The 24,215-nt window shown below is 33.6% G+C and overlaps 1 protein-coding gene across 2 annotated transcripts in view; it reads left to right on the top strand.

The window, feature by feature from the left end:
* The window catches only part of LOC115433185 (rho GTPase-activating protein 6), a 300,107-nt gene that overhangs the window by 198,816 nt on the left and 77,076 nt on the right, over positions 1-24,215 (top strand). The gene's annotated exons all lie outside the window — the stretch shown is intronic.

Here is a 24,215-nt window from a genome sequence, read left to right as displayed (position 1 = left end):
AAATTTGATCTGCAGTGGGCCGGACCAGAAAAATAATAACATAATAACCTATAAATAATGACAACTCCAAATTTTTGTCTTTGTTTCAGTGTAAAAAAAAACCCCATTAAACTATGAAAATACTTACTTTTATAAACTATCAAAAAAAAAAAAAAAAAAAAAAAAACTGAAAAAACTGAAATTTAAATTAAAAACAACATAAGAAAATTTAGTGCAATTTTAACAATATTATCCCTCAACTTATCATTTGTCCATCTACAAAGACACTAAACACTGATGAACAGGCAGAAAAATAGTTAAAATTGTGCTGAATTTTCTTTAGACATTTCAGGTTGTTCATATTTGTTCAGGTTATTCACATTTTATTGTTACAGGAGAGTTTGTAAATGTAAATATTTTCATAATTTAATGTTATTTTTTGCACTAAAAGAAAAAAAAAAGTTGTTAATTCTAGATTTTTTTTTAACTTAATTGAAGTTTTTTTTTTTTTTTTTTTTTTTGCTTAATTCAAGATTTTTTGCTAAATTTGAGAAATTTTTTTTGGCTTAATTGAAGATTTTTTTTACTTAAATGAAGACTTTTTTTTGGCTTAATTGAATTTTTTTTTTTACTTAATTGAAGATTTTTTTTAACTTAATTGAAGATTTTTTTTTTTTTTTTTTTTTTTTTTTGCTTAATTCAAGATTTTTTGCTAAATTTGAGAATTTTTTTTGGCTTAATTGAAGATTTTTTTTACTTAAATGAAGACTTTTTTTGGCTTAATTGAATTTTTTTTTACTTAATTGAAGATTTTTTTTTGTCTTAATTCAAGATTATTTCCTTAATTCAAGCTAATTTTTTTTTTCTTAATTTAATTCAAGACTGTGGAATTTTTGCACTTCGCAAAAACATCCCAGGGGCCGAACTGGACCCTTTGGCGGGCCGCATTTGGCCCCCGGGCCGCATGTTTGACACCTGTGCTGTAGAAGATGATAGTGTTTCCATGGTAACTACAGAGCATCTGAACATCCAAATGGTTCAAATCTGATGACCGTGAAAAGACGACAAACGGCATTTTACACCAATTATTTACATGTATTGATCAGATTAATGGATCAACAGGTATCAAACAGTTTAGATCAGTAGATGTTTTTTTTTTTTTTTTTTTTTTTTTTTTTTTTTGCGGTTTGGGTCTTTATGGGTTAAAAATGACCAAAGATAGGACTAGTACATTCAGCCAGTGCACGTAAAAGCTCTGAGGTTACGATCCATATAGTTCACTGATTGAGACAGGAGTGTAATGCTCTACAAATGATGTCTGACAGAAATACCGTGACAGATTTCTGCATGATCCATGTGCCAGACACAGATTACATTGAAGTGACCTCCATCATCAACTATACTGTTGGTACAATACCTGATTTTCTTTGCTTTTGAGGCTTATGTAACGATTATGCAAGACCGTTAAGTCCTCAAGGTCGGGCCTCATTATTGCCGAGGGGCCTTCGTATTAATCTGTCTTTAAAATGTTTGAAGTTTGCCTGAGGCTTTAGATGTCTTTGCCAATGATCGTGGGTAATATTTGGACTCGCACACACACACTCGCTCAGTTTCTGTTGCTCGTTCTTCCAAACAAGCCGGGAAGGCCTCATTAAATGCAAAGGCAGAAGAAAAACAACTGGCGGTGAAAGCTGATACTCACATGAGGATGTTTGGGTTCATTTTCACTTGCTGTATTTCATCCCTAATATACAGTGCAGATGGACATTCAGAACATGTGCGTGCGATCTGTGTTGAATGAAAAGGCAGTTATGCAGCTGAAGAAAATGAATCAAAAAGTAAATATCATCTACAGCAGCGATTCTAAACTGCTCTGGATTCAAGACCCACAGTCACCCTTCAATGACAAACCACAACCCAAATTAAGAAAAGTACTGCTGGGCAGCGATTAAAATTTTTAATCGCAATTAATTGTGTAGATTTCTGCGATTAATCACGATTAATCGCATAGTTATATGGGGGGGGGGGGGGTTGCTGGCATCAACAGCGTGTATTGCCTTAACCCTTTCATGCATTGTGGTCACTACAGTGGACAGTTCTTCTCCAGCTGTTCTCTTGTATATTCATAGGTTTTGTTGTTTTAGTTCCATATGAACCAATACAGTGGACACTTATGCAACATCCCATAATACACTGCAATTCATACCATTACTATAACTTTGCTGTTCTTGATAAACTCGATCTGCAGTAACATGTTTAAGTGTAAATCAGTTGTTATTTGTGAGACAAAAAGAGTTGGTTTTTTTGCATGTTATATGAGATAATAACTAGCATTAGAGTATGTGAAAATGTGAGAAAACATCGAATTAGCAGCCTTAAAGATGTTTTTATTTCATTGTTTTCATTTTACTTTCTGATATTAGGTTTTAAATACATATTTCTTTACTTAAAAAATTAAATGCATGGACATTTTTGTAACTCCATGAAAAAACAAAAACAAAACTCGATCGCAATTATTTTTTTAATGCCTAAGGAGGTATAAGAACACTCCAGAAAAAAAAAAAAAATCTTGACTAAGGTTCTCATAAGTCATGCATGAAAGGGTTAAGTGATATTTCAGACTACTCTGGTACTACTGGTACTGGTAGTACTCTGGTGATAAAAAAAATAATTCCACATTGCAGCACTTACAAACAACTGTGTCCTTCTCACCCCCACCATCTGAAGACATTTAAAATGAAAATATCCATGGAACAGACCGCTACTTTTCTCCACGTTTATGTCCACACCAGTTTATTTCCGCTTGTGCGTGATTGACAGGAGTCTTAAGCCCACTAGTAAGTACTAATACTAATAAGACCAATAATATGTGATGTTCAGTTGTTCAAAGCAAGCAAAGGGGGCCCTCTAGTGGTCGGAATAAGTTGCACTAATGTATGTTTTGTCCTTGCGGTGTTACCGTAGTGAGTTTGGACTTAAGAAGGAACTAACAGACACGTTTCTTTCACTCTGTTTGTATGGCCCCAAAAACGTTTGCCTGTGAGTATTTTATATTCAGTTGTTGTAAGAATGAATAGTATAAAATATCTCTGATGTGAACCTTTGTTGCTGGGTAAAACATGTTGTAAATCTTAAGTTAATCTGTAAATGCTAATCGTTAGCGTGTCTATGGATTTTCCCATTCAAGTTAGCATTGAGCTAGCAATCTTTTTCCCATTCATTTAAATGAATAATGCCGTGTAAATGTACTAAAGCAATGAATATAACCGAGACATACTTTGTTTGTTGCAGTTTTACAGTGAGTCTCAAGTAAAAGATTTGGGCAGAAGTTTTCGGCGTTCGGCTTTTCTTGGGAAACCCGTTGTCTATCTGCCGAGCTAATCGCTACACGCACACAAGCAGGGGCAGAAGAATATGAGTTATAATTAAATGGCATTAACGTGAGATAAAAAAAATTGGTGGCGTTATTTAATGAATGCGTTAACCGTGGTAATAGCGCGTTAACTTGCCCAGCCCTAGAGAAAAGTTAAACTTCTCAAATGTATTTAATAAAAAGATGTTGTTTTGTACCTGCGATAGTACAGAATATCACATAGTAATAATAAGTTTAATGATAAACCAAAATGACCAGCAGGTGATGATGCTAAATACAAAAACATTCCGTCCCGAAAGTCCGATGGACTATTGGTATCCGTTGTCGTCTGTCCATAAACAATTTGTGAAAAAGCTTCTTCTCTGAAACCATCACATAGAATGACTTGATATTTATTGTGGAACATCTTTGGGGTAAGGTATATCAAGTTTGTTCAAAAAATTGGGAAAATATTTATTTTTTGGATTTTTTACGAAGTTTTGAAAATTTTAAAATCCCCATTGGTTTATAATGGGACACATTTCAAAGTGCTACAATTTGAAAACAGTTGAAGATATTGATCTAGTTACTATTGGCCATAGATAGGAAGTCACATATGGGTTTTCATTTGGTGCCATGACCTTTGACCTTGAGTGACCTTGAAAGGTCAAACCCAAGGTCATCTGTGTCCAGATTTCTAGAAACTTCTACAAAACCGTCAAACAGAATCAATTGAAATTCATAGCAGAGGTTCCTTGGGGAAAATTCTACCAAGATTTTTGATTTTTTTTTACGGCTTTTTGAAAATGTAAAAATTCCCATTGGTTTATAATGGCAAAAAAATTCAAAGTGCTATAACTTCAAAACAGTCGAAGATATTGATATAATAACTATTGGCAATCGAAAGAAGTCACACATGGGCTTTCCTTTAGTGCCATGACCTTTGACCTTGAGTGACCTTGAAAGGCCAAACAAATGTCAATTAATGTCTTTAAATATGCCGCTGGACTACAGAACCCTTGGTCCTATTTTTTGTCCTCCATATCTGATGTAGGTGGTGTCGCCAAAATGTGAATAGAAAAATTAGGGTTTTCTTTTATGCTGTAAAATGCTTGGTGTTAATTAGCATTACAGTGCTTTAACGCCACCTACTGTTTGGGAGTTTGGATGGTGCTCCGCTTCATAAAAATAAAGCGTAGAATTTGTTTCTTAACATAAATAAACATAATGTACATAAAGGCCCACTGAAAACAGGTTTGCGACCCACTTTTGGGTCACAACCCACCAGTTGAGACTCACTGATCTAGAACCTCTGCCACAGATTTACCCCAAAAAATCTTTGTATACGAGTGATAAAATATTGCATTAAAAATTATATATTAATCGGAGCCTAAACTGAAGATAGATCGACCAACTTAAATCTCTTTTTTTTCCAATGTTTTGGATGATTTATGATTTTAATCAATTGTTTCCTGCCTTAAAGACAAAACATGATTCAGAAATACTCTCTGAAGGGGAACCCATTAAAGAAAAACAAGAAACAGGTCACACTGAAAAATTTTTTTGGGTTAAAAAAAGTCTCCAGAGCAATAATGTTAAATTTCAGAAAATAAAGCCTCAGGTAATTGAATGTGTTTGCTGTATTGCCCAGCGATAACTAATGGATATTGAATTGTAAAATGTACTTTTATTCATAAAAAGTCTCAAAAAGACTGAATGACGTAATAATGTACATTCTTGACATAAGAATGTAAATAAATAAAAAAATAAATTTAGTGGGATCATTGCATTTTGTACTTACATTTTTGTAGTTACTTTTTTTTTTTTTTTTTAATTTAAAACCCCTGTAGCCCTATCGGCTCCAAATGGGCCGAAAAATTTATATTAATATTCATCTACTATAAAAATATAATAAATCAGGACAATAGATGTTTTTTTCAACTTTTGCTCAAAGTTTAGACCCTAATGTTAATAAAAGTACATCATAAGTGTATTTTAGTGCAAACTTTAATGTTCAAACATGATTTTTAATCTTTGTGGGGTGAAATATACGCTATTACAAATCTCCGAGACGAACAATTAATTTATGCATATCATCGTCAATCCAGCCGGAAAAAAACAGGCGAGGATAAAAAAATTCTAATTTCTCTTTTAGTTTGTTACAGTTTACTCAGGCATAGTAATAGATACAATATTTTAGACAATGGGAATAGATTCTGTGAGGTCTCTAAATGTCCGTAGACACCAAGAACATCCATATGAACCTTATTATTGTGAAGTAATTCTTTATTTACTTTGGGTATGTCTTTTTAGGCGTTTTTCCCCTTAAAATACGGTCAGGGTTAAACAGGTTAATATTGCGATTTTCACTAGATGATCATACACATACTTGTTTGCAAGATGGACCCGCCTTTAACTGATCATTTCATACTGTGATCAAACTTTATCAGCAGTTTATTTGCTAGTAAATGTGTTATGTATTTAGTCTGTCAAGAAAAAAAAAGGCAGAAAAAAACACACTACTTGTGAGGTTTCAAGTTGACATTTTAACAAGGTACCACTACGTCAAAGCGGAGGATGGTATGAATTTACAACTCACACAGGCTTCTTCACATTATGACCTCCCATAGCGCATAATGATAACCTCACTTTTTTACAACCAATGAAAATCCTGATAATGCTGAATTACCTTATGTAACGCCACACAAATGCATAACAGGAATCCATAATTTTGGTAGTTATTTTTCCCTTAGGCTGCATCATCAACACAAAACAGGTGGAGAAGCCTATTAATCGCTAGTGTGTGACAGGTACACACACACACACACACACACACACACACACACAGAGACGAACCAAAAACACTGGCTGACAAGCAAGGGTGGTCAGTAATTACAAACAGATGTGAACCGTGAGGAGGTTCCAGGTCAGCGAAAGCAATCTATTACATGCATGCATGAAGCCGACCTGCGAAAAACAAAGAAGGAAAAAAAATAGGGCTTGTGTATTGTTTAACTTTAGGTTTTGTAGCACCGAAAGATCACTTGGAATGCTGTATTTAACTCTTCCTGGAATTTCTGGACACGTTTGTCCTTGAGAGAAGTTTATGCAGAAACAGCAAACATGGTTTTGTCATTACCACATGTGTGTGTATGTGTTCTGTTGTGAGCGTGTAGGACAGACAGTGTACTGATTTGGGGGTGTTTTAGATTAGATTAGATTAGATTAGGTTGGGTAACAAGATAGACCTTTATTGATCCTTTACTCTAAAAAGAAAAACAGTATTGAAAAAAACATGCAATTGCACATTATAAAGTACTTCTAGAAACAATAAGTAGCAATGTGGTCATAACAAAGTAATAATAATAATAATAATAATAATAATAATAATAATAATAATAATAATAATAATAATAATAATAATAATAACAATAATAGTTATATACAGGGTGGGGAAGCAAAATTTACAATATTTTGAGGCAGGGATTGAAAGACAGTGTATGACCAATTAGTTTATTGAAAGTCATGAGAATTTATTTGCCACAAGAAAATTGACATAATAGAAAATGTTTTTATTCTATGTGTCCTCCTTCTTTTTCAGTAACTGCCTTCACACGCTTCCTGAAACTTGCGCAAGTATTCCTCAAATATTGGGGTGACAACTTCTCCCATTCTTCTTTAATAGTATCTTCCAGACTTTCTGGTAATAGTTTTGCTCATAGTCATTCTCTTCTTTCCATTATAAACAGTCTTTATGGACACTCCAACTATTTTTGAAATCTCCTTTGGTGTGACGAGTGCATTCAGCAAATCACACACTCTTTGACGTTTGCTTTCCTGATTACTCATATGGGCCAAAGTTTCTGAAAAGGTATGGATAATAGTGTTAGGTATGATTATAACATCAATATATGTTTGGTTTCAAAACAATTGACGTAGTGTCTGCTGAGAAAAAACAACTAAATGTTCATTGTAAATTTTGCTTCCCCACCCTGTATATATATATATATATATATATACAGTCTACTCTCGTTAAACCGCCCGCCGTTATACCGCCATTTTCGCTCACCGCCGACCAAAACCATTGCACAAAAATCCCCAATGCATTATTCCATTAGCTACCGCCATTTCCGCCTGTCTCCATCCACCAGCCCAGTTCCACGCACAAACAACACTTATACCATTGATTTCCCGACCGTTATACCGCCAGCGTGATTGCCATCGAGTACACATAAATTTTAACAATGCACTGAAACAAACGCGCCAGACGCTGATCGCGACAAGCTACGAGTAGGTCTACGGAACGGCCACCGTTCATTTGTCGCAGAACACTCAGTAGGTCAGGATGTCGGGAAGAGGACGTGGGATTAAGCCAAAGCCTCAAGATGATGGGGTGTCATTTCCCGACACGGTATAATAATGCTTAAAATGTTTCCCCACTTTAAATGATCCCTTACAACATAAAAGAATCAAGATTTATTTAGAAACGCAATTAGAACGGGTTAACAGAGGCAGCATAGACATCATATAGTAAAGACATGCACATTATGGACGCAACCCGTTGTAACGCCATTTTCGCTATACCGCCAATTTGGCCGTGAACGGAAGTTGGCGGTATAACGAGAGTAGACTGTATATTAGTGCTGGGCAGCGATAAAATTTTTTTTATCGCAATTAATCATGTGGATTTCTGTGATTAATCATGATTAATTGCATAGTTATATGGGGGGCGGGGGGGTTGCCGGCATCAACAGTGTGTATTGCCTTTAAGTGATATTTCAGACTTGAAGTACTCCGGTGATCAAAAATAATTCCACATTGCAGCACTTACAAACAACTGTGTCCTTCTCAACCCCACCATCTGAAGACATTTAAAATGAAAATATCCATGTAAAAGACCAGTACTTTTCTCCATGTTTATGTCCACACCAGTTTATTTTGTTTATTGTGAGTGATTGACAGGAGTCTTAAGCCCACTAATAAGTACTAATACTAATAAGCCCAATAATATGTGATGTTCAGTTGTTAAAAGTAAGCAAAGGGGGCCCTCTAGTGTTGGAATAAGTTGCATTAACGTATGTTTTGTCCTTGCGGTGTTACTGTAGACAGTTCAGACACGTTTCTTTCACTCTGTTTGTATGGCCTGTAAAAGGTTTGCCTGAGTATTTAATGTTCAGTTGTTGTAAGAATGAATAGTATAAAATATCTCTGATGTGAACCTTTGTTGCTGGATAAAAAGACGTTGTAAATCTTAAATTAATCTATAATTGCTAATTGTTAGCGTGTCTATGGATTTTCCCATTCAAGTTAGCATCGAGCTAGCGATCTTTTTCCCATTCATTTAAATGTATAATGCCATGTAAATGTACTAAGGCAATGAACACAACTGAGACATACTTTGTATGTATGTTGCAGTTTTACAGTGAGTCTTAACTTTTTGAGTTAAGGTGACTTTAATCTGGTCCACACTCAAACATAGAATACGTAACTGGAAAAATAATATTTGGAAGGTATTTTAATGTAGCGCATGTGCTTACATTCCTCTAATTTCAATCCCTCCTACATCCCTGTTCATGTTCTGTTTCTTTGTGAAGTGATGCATCCAGGCACACCCATTATACATGTGGGTTTAGTGTTTGAACAATGCCCCGGGGCTTCCCCTGGTAAACCCATGTTTAACATCATAACAGTGTGAGCTGTGGGTAATTCCCACAGTCGAGTCCAGCGAAAGTCAAGAGCGAAATGGCTCTTGTGAGAGTTTTTTGGACTCAGGCACAACCAGGAGCTGTCATGGACTTGACAGTAACCTGGATCAATATCTCTGAGTTTGTGAGTATTGACATTAGGGTCAGGGCCGTCTTAATACATGGGCTTGATGGAAATTTACCCATGCTAATCTGTGTATGTTAACCCTTCAGTGCACCATGTATCATATATGAAACAAAGGCGTATAGTTACTTCACTAATTGCTAATTTAGGTTTTTTTTCTACTTTTTTCAATTATTTAGAAAAATACATACTGTATATATTGTCCACTGGGTTTTTTTCATTGTTTTTTGTACAGATTTGTTTTATTTTGTGCTTGAAATTTTCCATTTTATTTATATAGATGTTTTATTTTGTACCAGAATTTCTCAACCATTTTATGTAGATTTAATGATTTTGTACTAGAATTTTTCAATCATTTTACTTTTTTTTTTTCATTTTGTGCTAAAAAAATTTCAATAATTTTTTTACAGATTTTTTTAAGCACTAGAATTTTTCCATTATTTTTATATATATTTGTTTTATTTTGTACTCAAATTTTTCCATTATTTTTATATAGATTTTGTTTTATTTTGTGCTCAAAATTTTCCCTTATATTTATATAGATATTTTATTTTGTACCAGAATTTCTCAGTCATTTTATGTAGATTTAATTATTTTGTACTACAGTTTTTTTCAATCATTTCATGATTTTTTTCATTTTGTGCAAAAAACAATTTTTTTACTTTTTTTTTTTTTTTTTTCATTTTGTACTTGAATTTGTACAGAAAAATAATTTCAGCAATTTTAAATCTGTATTCTCGAATGTTGAAATTGCACTCAGAGTGTTGATATGCATGATGGTGACCAACTGTATTGGAGAAAGTTCTTTTTCAAGACTGATATTTATTAAAAAAAAAAAAAAAAATAGCTTTGTAACAAAATGGGGCAGCATCATTTGGACTGGCTTTCACTTATGTGAATGGAAAAGAAAATCCTGAAGACCATTGACTTAAATCCAATAATAATTCCTGTGAGTAGTTGTCATGGGGGCTCCAGTAAACTGCTTTGCCCTGGGGCCCATAATGATGTTAATACGGCCCTGATTGGAGTTTAGCTTGAAATGTCATACAGGCATTCTGATTCTCACCAAATGTCGTATGTAGTCTGTGGCAAACCTGGCCTGAAAAACTACAGTATGCTTAAGATACCTGGATGTAAACTCACAATGCATCACAGTCATCCTTTTCTTTTGTCTAATGTCGCAATTAGCATAATTTGTGCGGTTAGTGCAGAATGCTACCTTCTCTACTGGGGTTTGGGATGAAGTTCACTATTTACATACATGAATAAATGACCAAAATAACCATGTATTACAGGGGGAATTGAACTGCGGTGATAATATATTTTTCAAATTTACATGTTTCTGAGGTACATTGGCGAACAGTTACAAGCATTTGTTTCAAAGACTTATTGGCAAAAGAATCGCATTTATGCAAATAGTTAATTTCTGTCACTTTTAGTCATGACTATAGGATGATGCATTAACATTTACATAGATTCAAGACTCAAAAGTTTATTTATCATTTGTGTATATACCAAGGTTATTATCGTTAACGAAAATAACGAAATGACGAAAACTAGAATTGAAAAAACATTTTCGTTAACTGAAATGAATAAAAACTATAATTAATAGAAAAAAACGATAACTAACTGAAATATTTATTGTGTGCTTACAAAACTAACTAAAATATATAAAAAATTAGGGATAAAATTCCCTTCGTTTTCATCTTTGTCAATGTTGGTGTGATATGAAATCGATTTATTTCACTTGAGCAATTTTAACTAGTGGCACCATCCGTCACTTGTCATCACTTGTCGTTTAGAGTCATCTTCTGGTTCTCATTCTACCTGGAAACACGGAGACTAAATTTGGGAGAAAGCAGCAGAGTCCTGAATGAGATTTCTTTGAGAAAAGTTATAAAAAAACCTAAACGAATGCTAGAACTAAACTAAAACTAAGCGTGTAGAAAAAAACGAAAACTAATTAAAACTAGCAAACCTGCTCCAAAAACTAATTAAAACTAACTGAGGTAGAGAAAAAAAGTCAAAACTAAATAAAACTAAACTATAATGAAAAATCCAAAACTATTATAACCTTAGTATATACACATACACATAGGAATTCTTGTGCGGTCGTTCAGAGAGTCAGATAAAAAATACTACAAAAAACACATAATTCTATAAAAAGCCACATCTATCTATCTATCTATCTATCTATCTATCTATCTATCTATCTATCTATCTATCTATCTATCTATCTATCTATCTATCTATCTATCTATCTATCTATCTATCTATCTATCTATTAGTGCTGGGCAGCGATTAAAATTTTTAATTGCAATTAATTGCATGAATTTCTGCGATTAATCACGATTAATCGCATATTTATACTGGGGGGGGGGGGGGGGGGGGGGTTGCCGGCATCAACAGTGTGTATTGCCTTTCAGTGATATTTCAGACTGGAAGTACTCCGGTGAAAAAAAAATAATTCCATATTTCAATGCTTCCAAACAACTGTGTCCTTCTCACCCCCACCATCTGAAGACATTTAAAATGAAAATATCCATGTAAAAGACTGCTACTTTTCTCCATGTTTATGTCCACACCAGTTTATTTCCGCTTGTGAGTGATTGACAGGAGTCTTAAGCCCACTAATCAGTACTAATACTAATAAGCCCAATAATATGTGATGTTCAGTTGTTCAAAGTAAGCAAAAGGGGCCCTGAAGTGGTCAGAATAAGTTGCACTAACGTATGTTTTGTCCTTGCGGTGTTACCGTAGTCAGTTCGGACATAAGAAGGAACTAACAGACACGTTTCTTTCACTCTATTTGTACGGCCTGAAAAACGTTTGCCTGTGAGTATTTTCTGTTCAGTTGTTGTAAGAATGAAAAGTATAAAATATATCTGATGTGAACCTTTGTTGCTGGATAAAAAGACGTTGTAAATCTTAAGTTAATCTTTAAATGCTAATCGTTAGCATGTCTATGGATTTTCCCATTCAAGTTAGCATCGAGCTACCGGCCTTTTTTCCCATTCATGTAAATGTACTAAGGCCATGAACAGAACTGAGACATATTTTGTATGTATGTTGCAGTTTTACACTGAGTCTCAAGTAAAGATTTGGAGAGAAGTTTTCGGCATCCGGCTTTTCTTGGGAAACCTGTTGTTTTTCTGACGAGCTAATCGCTACACGCACACAAGCAGGGGCAGAATAATAGGAGTTATAATAAAACGGCATTACCGTGAGATGAAAAAAAAATTGTCTGCGTTATTTAATGAATGCGTTAATGCGGTAATATTGCGTTAACTTGCCCAGCCCTAATATATAAGTATATATAAGTGCATAAAAATCAATAAAAGTGCATAAAATACTGTACACTGCTGTAGACAATAGTACACATACTGACGGCATCTGATGGAATTGGGAGTGGGTTTCAGATGGGTGCGGAGGTCACATGACTGAAACAGGTGGGACCGCTGCTGCTGAACAGAAAATGTTAAATTACGAAATAATGAGAAACACGAGCATCTGGGAAACTGACTCTATTGTCTTTCTTAACAAACCCTGCAGCCAGGGAGTGTTGTATTTACTTCAGCCAAGGACTTTCATCTGTTTGGACGACATGTTCGCAGGATTAAACAGAAACTACTGCAGTCATTTTCCTGAGATTTGTCAGAGGGGCAGGGCAGAGGCCGAGGGCAAACACATTAAATCTAATCTGGGAAAATGGGCGGAGCCTGGAATTATTTTATTGCTTTTTCTGACACTGCGAGATACAGCAGTTGACTGGCGTACAGGACAGCGGTTCCACCTGGAACAGTTCTGTAGGACTTTCTATCATTTACTGTTCAGTGAATTTTTAATCTACAGTAGGGGTGTAGCCATACGATTTGAGAATTGAGATGTTTATTCGACCTTTTAACAAAATCCAAACAAAATATTTTGCCATCATTTTGTTTATGATATTTTTTGTATCATATTTCATACCTTGGGCATTTTTATAAAGCCCCTGATACACCCGCAGTATCAAATTTGACACGTTTTTGACAACATTTTTTAACTGTACTATAAATAATCGAATATATCATGACTCGCGTAAATATACACGCCACTTTTAATTATCTGTACGCACTATAAGCTTTCCGCGTTTATGTTCACACCGTTACTAGCGCCCTGTCCAACCTGAATCGATGTACGATCGAAATACCATGCACTGCGGGTTAGGGTTATGGGAATCGGATATCTTGGTGTAAACTTACACATGATCAAACGGAATGAATAACACGCAAAAGGTCAAAATTGCATAGGTATAGCACACCAAATTCCATAAGAACTAGCGTAACATACAATGCGATTTCTTGAGAACAGTCTCAAATGATCGCTTATCAAGTAGCTGTGCATTGTTTCAGTGTATGAAGTACGATACCAATCACAATACTAGGATACACAGTACGATATACCGCAACGCTGATAACAAGGCGATATTTTTGGTTTGTTGTGTTTCTTTATTTAAAAGATTATTTCCTGGAAAAATTTAATTACACCAGAAATATGCACAAATATTAAACACATTTTTATTTGATCACAACAGGCTGTAAAGCTATATCACAAAACTTTGCACTGTAAAAAAAAATTATGTGCCCAATTTGAGTGAATAAAGTTTTAAAATCCAGCTTTACCAGTACAAAAAACATAATAAATAAATAAATAAATAAATAAAATTCTGTTTTACAAACATTACAGAGTAAGATGCTGCTCATATGTTCATGTTATGTTGGTTGTGAAAAGAATGCATAGTGGACACTAACTGAATCATCCAATATCATGACGATTTTTTAACAAAACAGTGTTATCAATTTCGAAAAACTACCCATGTGAATATAAAAATAAAAGAACTTGGAGGATTCCCCAAAAATATAAACAAAAATGAAAACCAATAAATAAAAATGAACTTCCATTATGTCTGCATTTGAGTAAATACCTAAAAATATTGATACAGTATTTTTTATAATAGAGAAATGAAATATCGTGATATATCGCATAACCCAGTACTAATCTACAGAATATAATTTATATTTATTTTCACATTAGATTAACCCTTTCATGCATAGTGGTCACTACAGTGGACAGTATAGGCAGTATTGTTTTTTTTGTTTGTTTGTTTTGTTTGTTTGTTTGTTTGTTTGTTTGTTTGTTTGTTTTTTTGCATTTCCCCTTGAGACCCAGCAATGCATTTTGTCCTCTATAGGGGACAAAAGTTTGACAGTTTTACTTAAAAAATGCTCTACATTACTAAGGACATTCCATAAAAAAATTAACCAATAAATAAAAATACTTTTAAAAATGTATCTGAAAAAACTGTTGCATTATGCAGTTTCCAATCAAGACATTTTTTTTTAATGTAAAAAAGTTAAAACTGTCAAATTTCTGGGTCTCAGTAGGATACTATCTCCATGAAATGAGTAATAACTAATATTAGAGTATGATAAAATGCGAGAAAACGTTAGCAATCTAGTTAAGCAATTAGCAGCATTAAAAATGTTTTTATTTCATAGTTTTCACACAGTATATCACTTTCTTATGATGAGTTTTAAATTAATGTTTATTTGCATTAAAATTAAACGCATGGTGTTTAGCTGAGTGGACATTTTTGTGACTCCACGAAAAATACGTTCATAAAAAAAAAAATTCATTTGCATTGTTTTTTTTCATGCCTAAAGAGGAAGAAAAACACTCAAAAAAAAAAAATATATATATTGACTAAGGTTCTGGTAATTCATGCATGAAAAGGTTAATGGCTTTGTAACATATTGTCTTCTTTTATTTTTCTATATTTATTAACTGATCTGCACTGAGGCTGTTTCAAAAGCACTTGAACGCATCATCTGTTCATCTATGGCAGGGGTGTCAAACTCATTTCAGTTCAGGGGCCACATCCTCCCAATATGATCTGCAGTGGGCCGGACCAGTAAATTAATAGCATAATAATATATAAATAATGCCAACTCCAAATATTTCAATGTGTTTTCTAGTGAAAAAAAGTAAAATTACATTAAGGAAATGTTTACATCTATAAACTGTCCTTTTAAAAATGTGAATAACATGAACAACCATGAAAAAAACTGACATTTATGAAGAAAAATAAGTGCGATTTTAACTACATTTTGCCTCTGCTTGTCATTTGTAAATGTGCATTACAACTTACAGATCACAATGGATCTGCAAATTTACAAAATATTTTAGTAACGGGCAGAATATTAGTAAAATTGCAGTTAGTTCTCTTAGGACACAGGTGTCAAACATGCGGCCCGGGGGCCAAATCTGGCCCGCCAAAGGGTTCAATCCGGCCCCTGGGATGAATTTGTGCAATACAAAAATTACACTGAAAATAATAATAATCAAGGATGTTGAAATAATTTTAGGTCAATTCAATCTAAAGTGGATCAGACTAGTAAAATATTATCATGATAACCTATAAATAATGAAAACTGCAAATTTGTCTCTTTGTTTTAGTGTAAAAAATGTTAAATTACACAAAAATGTTCACATTTACAGACTAGTCTTTCACAAAAAAAAGTGAATATCTGAAATGTCTTAAGAGAAGGATGTGGAATTTTAATAAGATTCTCCCAGTTATTTAATGTTTGGCGTATTTGTAGATCCACTGTGATCTGTAAGTTGTGATTCACGTGTATAAATGATAAACTGAGGCCTAATATTGTTAACATTGCACTTATTTTCCTAAAGAATTTTCAGGTTGTTCAAATTTGTTTATGTTGTGTTAAAGTAGAATTCGTAGAGGTAAACATTTTAATTACGGAATTTTAAGTGTATTTTTGCGTGCATTGTAGGATTTTTGAGCATAATTAAGTGTATTTTTGCGTGTATTGTAGGATATTTAAGCATGTTTAAGTGTATTTTTGCAGGTATTGTAGGATTTTTGAGCATAATTAAGTGTATTTTTGCGTGTATTGTAGGATATTTAAGCATGTTTAAGTGTATTTTTGCAGGTATTGTAGGATTTTTGAGCATAATTAAGTGTATTTTTGCGTGTATTATAGGATAGTAAAATTAGGGAAAAAAAAAAGTTACATTTACAGACTATCCTTTTACAAAAAATATGAATGTCCTGAACAAATAGGAACAATCTGAAATGTCTTAAGAGAAGTATGTGGAATTTTAACAATATTCTGCCTTTTACTAAATCTTTAAGTTGTGATGCACATGTATAAATTATCAATGTAGGCGTAATATTGTTAACGTTGCACTCTTTTTCTGAAGAACTTTCAGGTTGTTCATATTTGTTCATGTTATGTTGAAGTACAGTTCGTAGGTGTAGACATTTTCGTAATGGAATTTTACTTTTTTCACTCAAAAACATACTGAAAACTTTGGAGTTGACATTATTTATAAGTTCTTATCCTATTATTTATATTATTTCTCTGGTCCGGCCCACTTTAGATCATATTAGCCTGAATGTGGAACTGAACTGAAATGAGTTTGACACCCCTGTCTTAGGACATTTCTAGTTTTTCATATTTTTGTGAAAGGCTAGTTTGTAAATTTACACATTTTCATGTAATTTCACTTTTTTTTTTTTACACTAAAACAGAGAAAAATTTGGAATTGTCATTATTTGTAGGTTTTTCTGGTAGTATTTTACTGATCTGACCCACTTGAGACTAAAGTAGGGCTTTATATGTCCCCTAAAGTAAAACCATCGACTGTTAATATCTTGAGTGTAATTTTTGTTTTTCACAAATTCATCCTACGGGCTGGATTGGACCCTTTGGCGGGCCGGTTTTGACACCTGTGATCTATGGGATTGTACTGTTTTTCATGCTTTCTCTCCCCACTCGTTCAATAATATATGACCAGAATGCACTATAGGCCCGTGCTCACCCAGCTGTCTGCCTGGTATATTAAGTATTGAGTGCAGTGGAGTTGTTGTGTATTATTGGTTGCTATACATTATAACATGAGGATGTCAATAAGTCATTAAGGACAATAAAGAGGAAAGTGGAGAAGTGGTGTTAAAGCAGGGGTGTCAAACATGCGGCCCGGGGGCCAAATCCGGCCCCTGGGATGACTTTGTGAAATGCAAAAATTACACTGAAAATATTAACAATCAAGGATGTTAAAATAATTTTAGGTCGATTAATTCTAAAATGGATCAGAGCAGTAAAATACTATCATAATAAACAATAAATAATGAAAACTGCAAATTTGTCTCTTTGTTTTAGTGTAAAAAATGTAAAATTACACAAAAATGTTCACATTTACAGACTAGTCTTTCCCAAAAAAAAAAAGTGAATATCTGAAATGTCTTAAGAGAAGGATGTGGAATTTTAATAAGATTCTCCCAGTTATTTAATGTTTGGTGTATTTGTAGATCCACTGTGATCTGTAAGTTGTGATTCACGTGTATAAATGATAAACTAAGGCCTAATATTGTTAACATTGCACTTATTTAACTAAAGAATTTTCAGATTGTTCATATTTGTTCATGTTATGTTCAAGTACAATTCGTAGATGTAAACATTTTAATTACGGAATTTTAAGTGTATTTTTGGGTGTATTGTAGGATATTTAAGGATAATTAAGTGTATTTTTGCAGGTATTGTAGGATTTTTGAGCATATTTAAGTGTATTTTTGAAGGTATCGTAGGATTTTTGAGCATATTTAAATGTATTTTCGCAGGTATTGTAGGATTTTTGAGCATATTTAAGTGTATTTTTGAAGGTATTGTAGGATATTTAAGCATATTTAAGTGTATTTTCGCAGGGATTGTAGGACTTTTGAGCATATTTAAGTGTATTTTTGCATGTATTGTAGGATTTTTGAGCATAATTAAGTGTATTTTTGCGTGCATTGTAGGATATTTAAGCATCTTTAAGTGTATTTTTGCGTGTATTTTAGCATTTTTGAGCATAATTAAGTTTATTTTTGCAGGTATTGTAGGATATTTAAGCATATTTAAGTGTATTTTTGCAAGGATTGTAGGATTTTTGAGCATAATGAAGTGTATTTTTGCGTGTATTGTAGGATATTTAAGCATATTTAAGTGCATTTTTGCAGGTATTGTAGGATTTTTGAGCATAATTAAGTGTATTTTTGCATGTATTGTAGGATATTTAAGCATGTTTAAGTGTATTTTTGCATGCATTGTAGGATATTTAAGCATATTGAAGTGTATTTTTGCAGGTATTGTAGGATTTTTGAGCATAATTAAGTGTATTTCTGTGTGTATTGTAGGATATTTAAGCATATTTAAGTGTATTTTTTATTTTACTGAATTTACTTTTTTCACTCAGAAGTTCTTATCTTATTGTTCATATTATTTCACTGGTCCGGCCCACTTTATACCATATTAGGCTGGATGTGGCCCCTGCACTAAAATGAGTCTGACACCCGTGTTAAAGTTTTTGACAGATTAAAAATGTTTTTTTTTCTATTATCTTGATACGTTTTGTTAGAAAAATGTCCTTCCGTCGTCACAGTCTGATGTTCTTGAACTCGAACTGAAAGTGATTCACACATCAGAGCAACAAGCGTGTTACCATAGTAATATTTCTCGCACTTCCCGGCCCTTTTTTTATTGTCTGTGTATGCGTTGCCACGGAAACGGACCTATTCCTTTACTTGTTTCTTTTGCGGCATTTGTCCCTTTTGTCTGAAATAGAACAGAAAGCACATGCTGCAGTGCGCTGTATGCCCAGATGGCATTAGTCATCTATCTGCAGAGCCGGGCCAGTCAGCAGTCATTGGTCCAACATAACATCTGTCAGACGTGAATTCCAAACAGTAACACTGCCAACACCACAACAACTTTGCTTTTAGTTCCCATGCCACGCATTCTGAGGCTTACATAACCTCCAACCATGTATTTACATGACATTTAGATCACTATTTGTGTTTTTTTTTTCTTTTTGTGCAAATCATATCGTCACACTGATTTACTTCTGCTTTTGTAAAAAAAAAAAAAAAAAAAAAAAATGAAGTGTAACCCACAGGAAAAAAATGCCATTTGTTAAATTTAGGATTATCTGATTAGAACTGCGAGGACAATACACGCAAAAATACACTTAATTATGCTCAAAAATCCTACAATACCTGCAAAAATACACTTAAATATGCTCAAAAATCCTACAATACCTGCGAAAATACAATTAAATATGCTGAAAAATCCTACAATACCTGCAAAAATACACTTAAATATGCTCAAACATCCTACAATACCTGCAAAAATACACTTAAATATGCTCAAACATCCTACAATACCTGCAAAAATACACTTAAATATGCTCAAACATCCTACAATACCTGCAAAAATACACTTAAATATGCTCAAAAATCCTACAATACCTGCAAAAATACACTTAAATATGCTCAAAAATCCTACAATACCTGCAAAAATACACTTAAATATGCCCAAAAATCCTACAATACCTGCAAAAATACACTTAAATATGCTCAAACATCCTACAATACCTGCAAAAATACACTTAAATATGCTCAAACATCCTACAATACCTGCAAAAATACACTTAAATATGCTCAAAAATTCTACAATACCTGCAATAATACACTTAAATATGCTTAAATATCCCACAATACACCAAAAATACACTTAAATATGCTCAAAAATCCTACAATACCTGCGAAAATACAATTAAATATGCTCAAAAATCCTACAAGACCCGCAAAAATACACTTAAATATGCTCAAAAATCCTACAATACCTGCGAAAATACAATTAAATATGCTGAAAAATCCTACAATACCTGCAAAAATACACTTAAATATGCTCAAAAATCCTACAATACCTGCGAAAATACAATTAAATATGCTGAAAAATCCTACAATACCTGCAAAAATACACTTAAATATGCCCAAAAATCCTACAATACCTGCAAAAATACACTTAAATATGCTCAAAAATCCTACAATACCTGCGAAAATACAATTAAATATGCTGAAAAATTCTACAATACCTGCAAAAATACACTTAAATATGCCCAAAAATCCTACAATACCTGCAAAAATACACTTAAATATGCTCAAACATCCTACAATACCTGCAAAAATACACTTAAATATGCTCAAACATCCTACAATACATGCAAAAATACACTTAAATATGCTCAAAAATTCTACAATACCTGCAATAATACACTTAAATATGCTTAAATATCCCACAATACACGCAAAAATACACTTAAATATGCTCAAAAATCCTACAATACCTTTGAAAATACACTGAAATATGCTTAAATATCCTACAATACACGCAAAAATACACTTAAATATGCTTAAATATCCTACAATACACACAAGAAAAAACTCTACTATGAGAGGCCTCTTCAGTAAACATCATCTGTGGGGGGTTAGATAGTTCTAGTAAATACAGAGGAAAACAGATGATAGCAGCTGTGTAAAGGCTACCAGGCAACCAGTTATTTTGGAGACAAACATCGTGAGTTAAAAGACTGGGACAGTAGCTACATGGTACATTTGTCTCCATACAGTTTGTTCAAACAGTGTTACATCTCACTAAGCATCTGCGAATGCTTTGGCGGTATGTTCCCAAAGGCGCTGAATCTCACTGTTCGGCTGCGAGACAATAGTGGGAAACTCGACAGAATTCATGTTTATGTAAGTGGTAAATAAATGAACCCACGGTCCATTTACAGCGGTGTGAATCTGGGCCTGGATTGGCTGGATTCAATTAACAGCTCAGCCTTTTAGCTCATCTGTCATCTGGGGGTTTCTTATTTGTGTTATGTCAATTAGCAATTAGCAGTGGCGGCATCAGGATTTTAAAAGTGGGGGGGGGGCTGGAGGGCAAAGAAAATGTTGGGGGGTGGGCAAAAAAATTTCATGCATAGCGCAAAATTAACACTTTGCTTTGCACTTTGGCACACTTGTGGAATAATGTAAAAAAAAAAAAAAAATTCATAGTTTATTTTTAATTCTTTTACACTTTTTTCATCAACTTGAGCCGTAAATAAAAATACCAAATACTCAATAATTGTCACATTTTTTAACCCTCTAAATGCCGTGTTTGTAATGTAAACAAACCATTTTTTTGGATGCAAAAAACACAAAAAAATTTTTTTCTTTCAATATACTACATAAAAAGTGGATCGCATGTTATTTGATTTTTGCAGCCTGACATATGTCAATGATTAACTCCAACATTGGTTAATTTGCATTATTATTATTTTTGGCGCTAGGTCAAATGTTCATAAATACTAGCATCTGTCACCAAGTGTGCGTAAAATGCACACCTATAAATCAAACTATTAAATATTATATATTGATTTATTTTTCTGCTCTAATTTGATTTTATTTTTGTAAATCGAGGTCAGCTCTAATCATACATATCAAATAATCATTCATTTTAGATTTTTTTTTAACCTTTTAAATGATCTCTTTTCATCACAATGTCAGTACATTTTTTGATGCAAAAAACACAAAATATGTTGTTGTTGTTTTTTTTTTAAATACTACATAAAAATTGGATTACGTATTATTTGATTTTTGTAGCCTGGCATATGTCAGTGATTAACAGCAACATTAACAACGTTAATAAATTAATTTAGACCCTCACCTCTCAAATGAAGCCCAGATATCAGTAAAAGCAGGATTTATGCCTTAATGGTTTACAGATCAAAAACAGTGGTTCTGATGGAAGAAATAGTGCGTTTTAGGCACACTTGGGAGACAAACACTAGTCTTGTAATTTTCTTTTGTTTACAATGGGCAAATTTTAGTTGGTGGCCAGAATTTTAAAGATCATGCACAAATGAACAACTTTTGAATTCTAACCTTATTTAAATTGTGAAAAATAATATAAAGTTTTTTAACACAAAATGCAAAGTGTGCCTAAAAAGCACACCCAGATACCGGAGGGTTACTATTTCTTTGTGTAGCTCTTCATACGTTGCTGTTTTCCATGTTAGTGTGGAATATGACATTTCAGCTTATTTCTCGTATTAATTCCGTGAACTGAATCACTGGTCCAAACATGCAGACACTTCCAGCATTTTCACGTTCTTCATGCACATGCTGAAAATCCCAATAAATGCAGTTGTGTAGAAACACCTCAAGGATGTCCACTCCACAGCCAGAAGACAAATACAAACATGATTTTGTTCAGTGGTAGCACACATAACTGCACACAAAGCTGAAAAAAACTGCATATACACCCTCACTAAAGGCTTTCAAACTTATTTTTCACTGATTAATTTTAGGTTTTACTCCTTTTATCACATTCTCACTATGTCATTAATCAGCGTAGAAGCTTCCGGGTATTGATGCCATGACTTAATGACCTTCAGATTGGCCTATCGCCATGACTCAGAGTCGACTGGTTGTGTATTAGATCTCCCTTCAGACCCCTTCAGTCACCTTTTGCTGGGAAAGTATAAAGAAAACAGCCCAGACCGGAGAAAAACTAGACTCCTAGAATGTTTTTTTTTTCCTTAGGAGAGATTTCCAGACATTTGAAGGAGTCGTGTTCATCTGCGCAAACAATATAAAGAGGACAGGGAATCCAAAACTTATGGAAGGAGATCTGTAGAGATTCCCAGAAAAGGACAGAATTTAAAAGTATCCCAGGACAACAGTGTGTTAGGAAAGAGCAGTGTTGTGCAAGTTACTTCCAAACTGTAATCCATTACAGATTACTTGTTACTGCAAAAGGAATTCCTACATTACGATATTACTGTATCACACAGGTGTCAAACATGCGGTCCGGGGGCCAAATCCGGCCCTCCAAATGGTCCAGTCTGGCCCCTTGGGATGAATTTGTGAAATGCAAAAATTACACTAAAATATTAACAATCCTTTTAGTTCAGGTTCCACATTCAGACCAATTCAATCTGAAGTGGGTCAGACCAGTAAAATACTATCATAATAACACAGAAATAATGACAACTCCCAATTTTTCTCTTTGTAAATGTAAATATTTTCATGTATTTACATTAAAACAAAGTATAATTTCGCAAAAAAAATGTAAATAACCTGAACAAATATGAACAACCTGTAATTTCTTAAAAGAAATAAGTGTAATTTTAACAATATTCTGCCTATTGTTAAATGTTTTGTGTATTTGTAGGTTATAATGTACATGTGTAAATGATAAACTGAGGCAAAATATTGTTAAAATTACACTTTTTTTCAGTTTTTTCATGTTATTCACATCTGTTGAAAGGATAGTTTGTAGATGTAAACCTTTTCATAATGTAAATTTACTTTTTCACTCTAAAACACAGAGAAAAGTTTGGAGTTGACATTATTTATATATTAATATATTATTGATCCATAATGCACATGTGTAAATGATACGTTGAGGTAGAATATTGTTAAAATTGCACTTATTTTTCTTGAGAAATTTCAGTTTTTTTCAGGTTATTCAAATTTTTTTTAATTTGGATAGTTTAAAAAAGTAAGTATTTTCATAATTTAATGTGTTTTGTTTTGTTTTGGTTTTTTGCACTAAAAAAATTTGGAGTTGTCATTATTTATATCCTTTTATGTTATTATTTTATTGGTTCGGACCACTTCAGATAAAATTTAGCTGAATGTGGCCCCTGAACTACAATGAGTTTGACACCCCTGCTGTATCAGAATTGTAATGCGTTACATGACTCCGATATTACTTTTGAGTAACATACAGACTCGTCATAAATAAAGCGTGCACAATAGAACCCAACCCCTGCAATACAAGTGATAGAAGAGCCTTGGGATGAATAAATTTGCGTCCCGAAGTACATGTGGACGGATAACTCAGTAATGCTGCGTTTCTACTACGTGGAACCGGCTCAACTCGGTATTCCTGGAGACCGTTTCCATTACAAGGTACTACCGACTTTACAGTACCTGGACGTCTTGGATGCGGCGCGTTACTTCAGAGAGTTGCTGATAAACTCACTCGTTGCGTGTTGTATCGTCTGTATTTTTACATCGGCCACCAAAGACTGAATCTCCTCGACCGACCATGGTGTAGTTTTGGGCTGTTATCATGTGGATTAATGTACCGCTATATTTACTGTCCACTTCCGCATC

Source organism: Sphaeramia orbicularis, chromosome 2 (genome assembly GCF_902148855.1).
Source record: "Sphaeramia orbicularis chromosome 2, fSphaOr1.1, whole genome shotgun sequence".
NCBI lineage: Eukaryota > Metazoa > Chordata > Actinopteri > Kurtiformes > Apogonidae > Sphaeramia > Sphaeramia orbicularis.
This window is presented reverse-complemented; position numbering and strand designations above follow the sequence as displayed.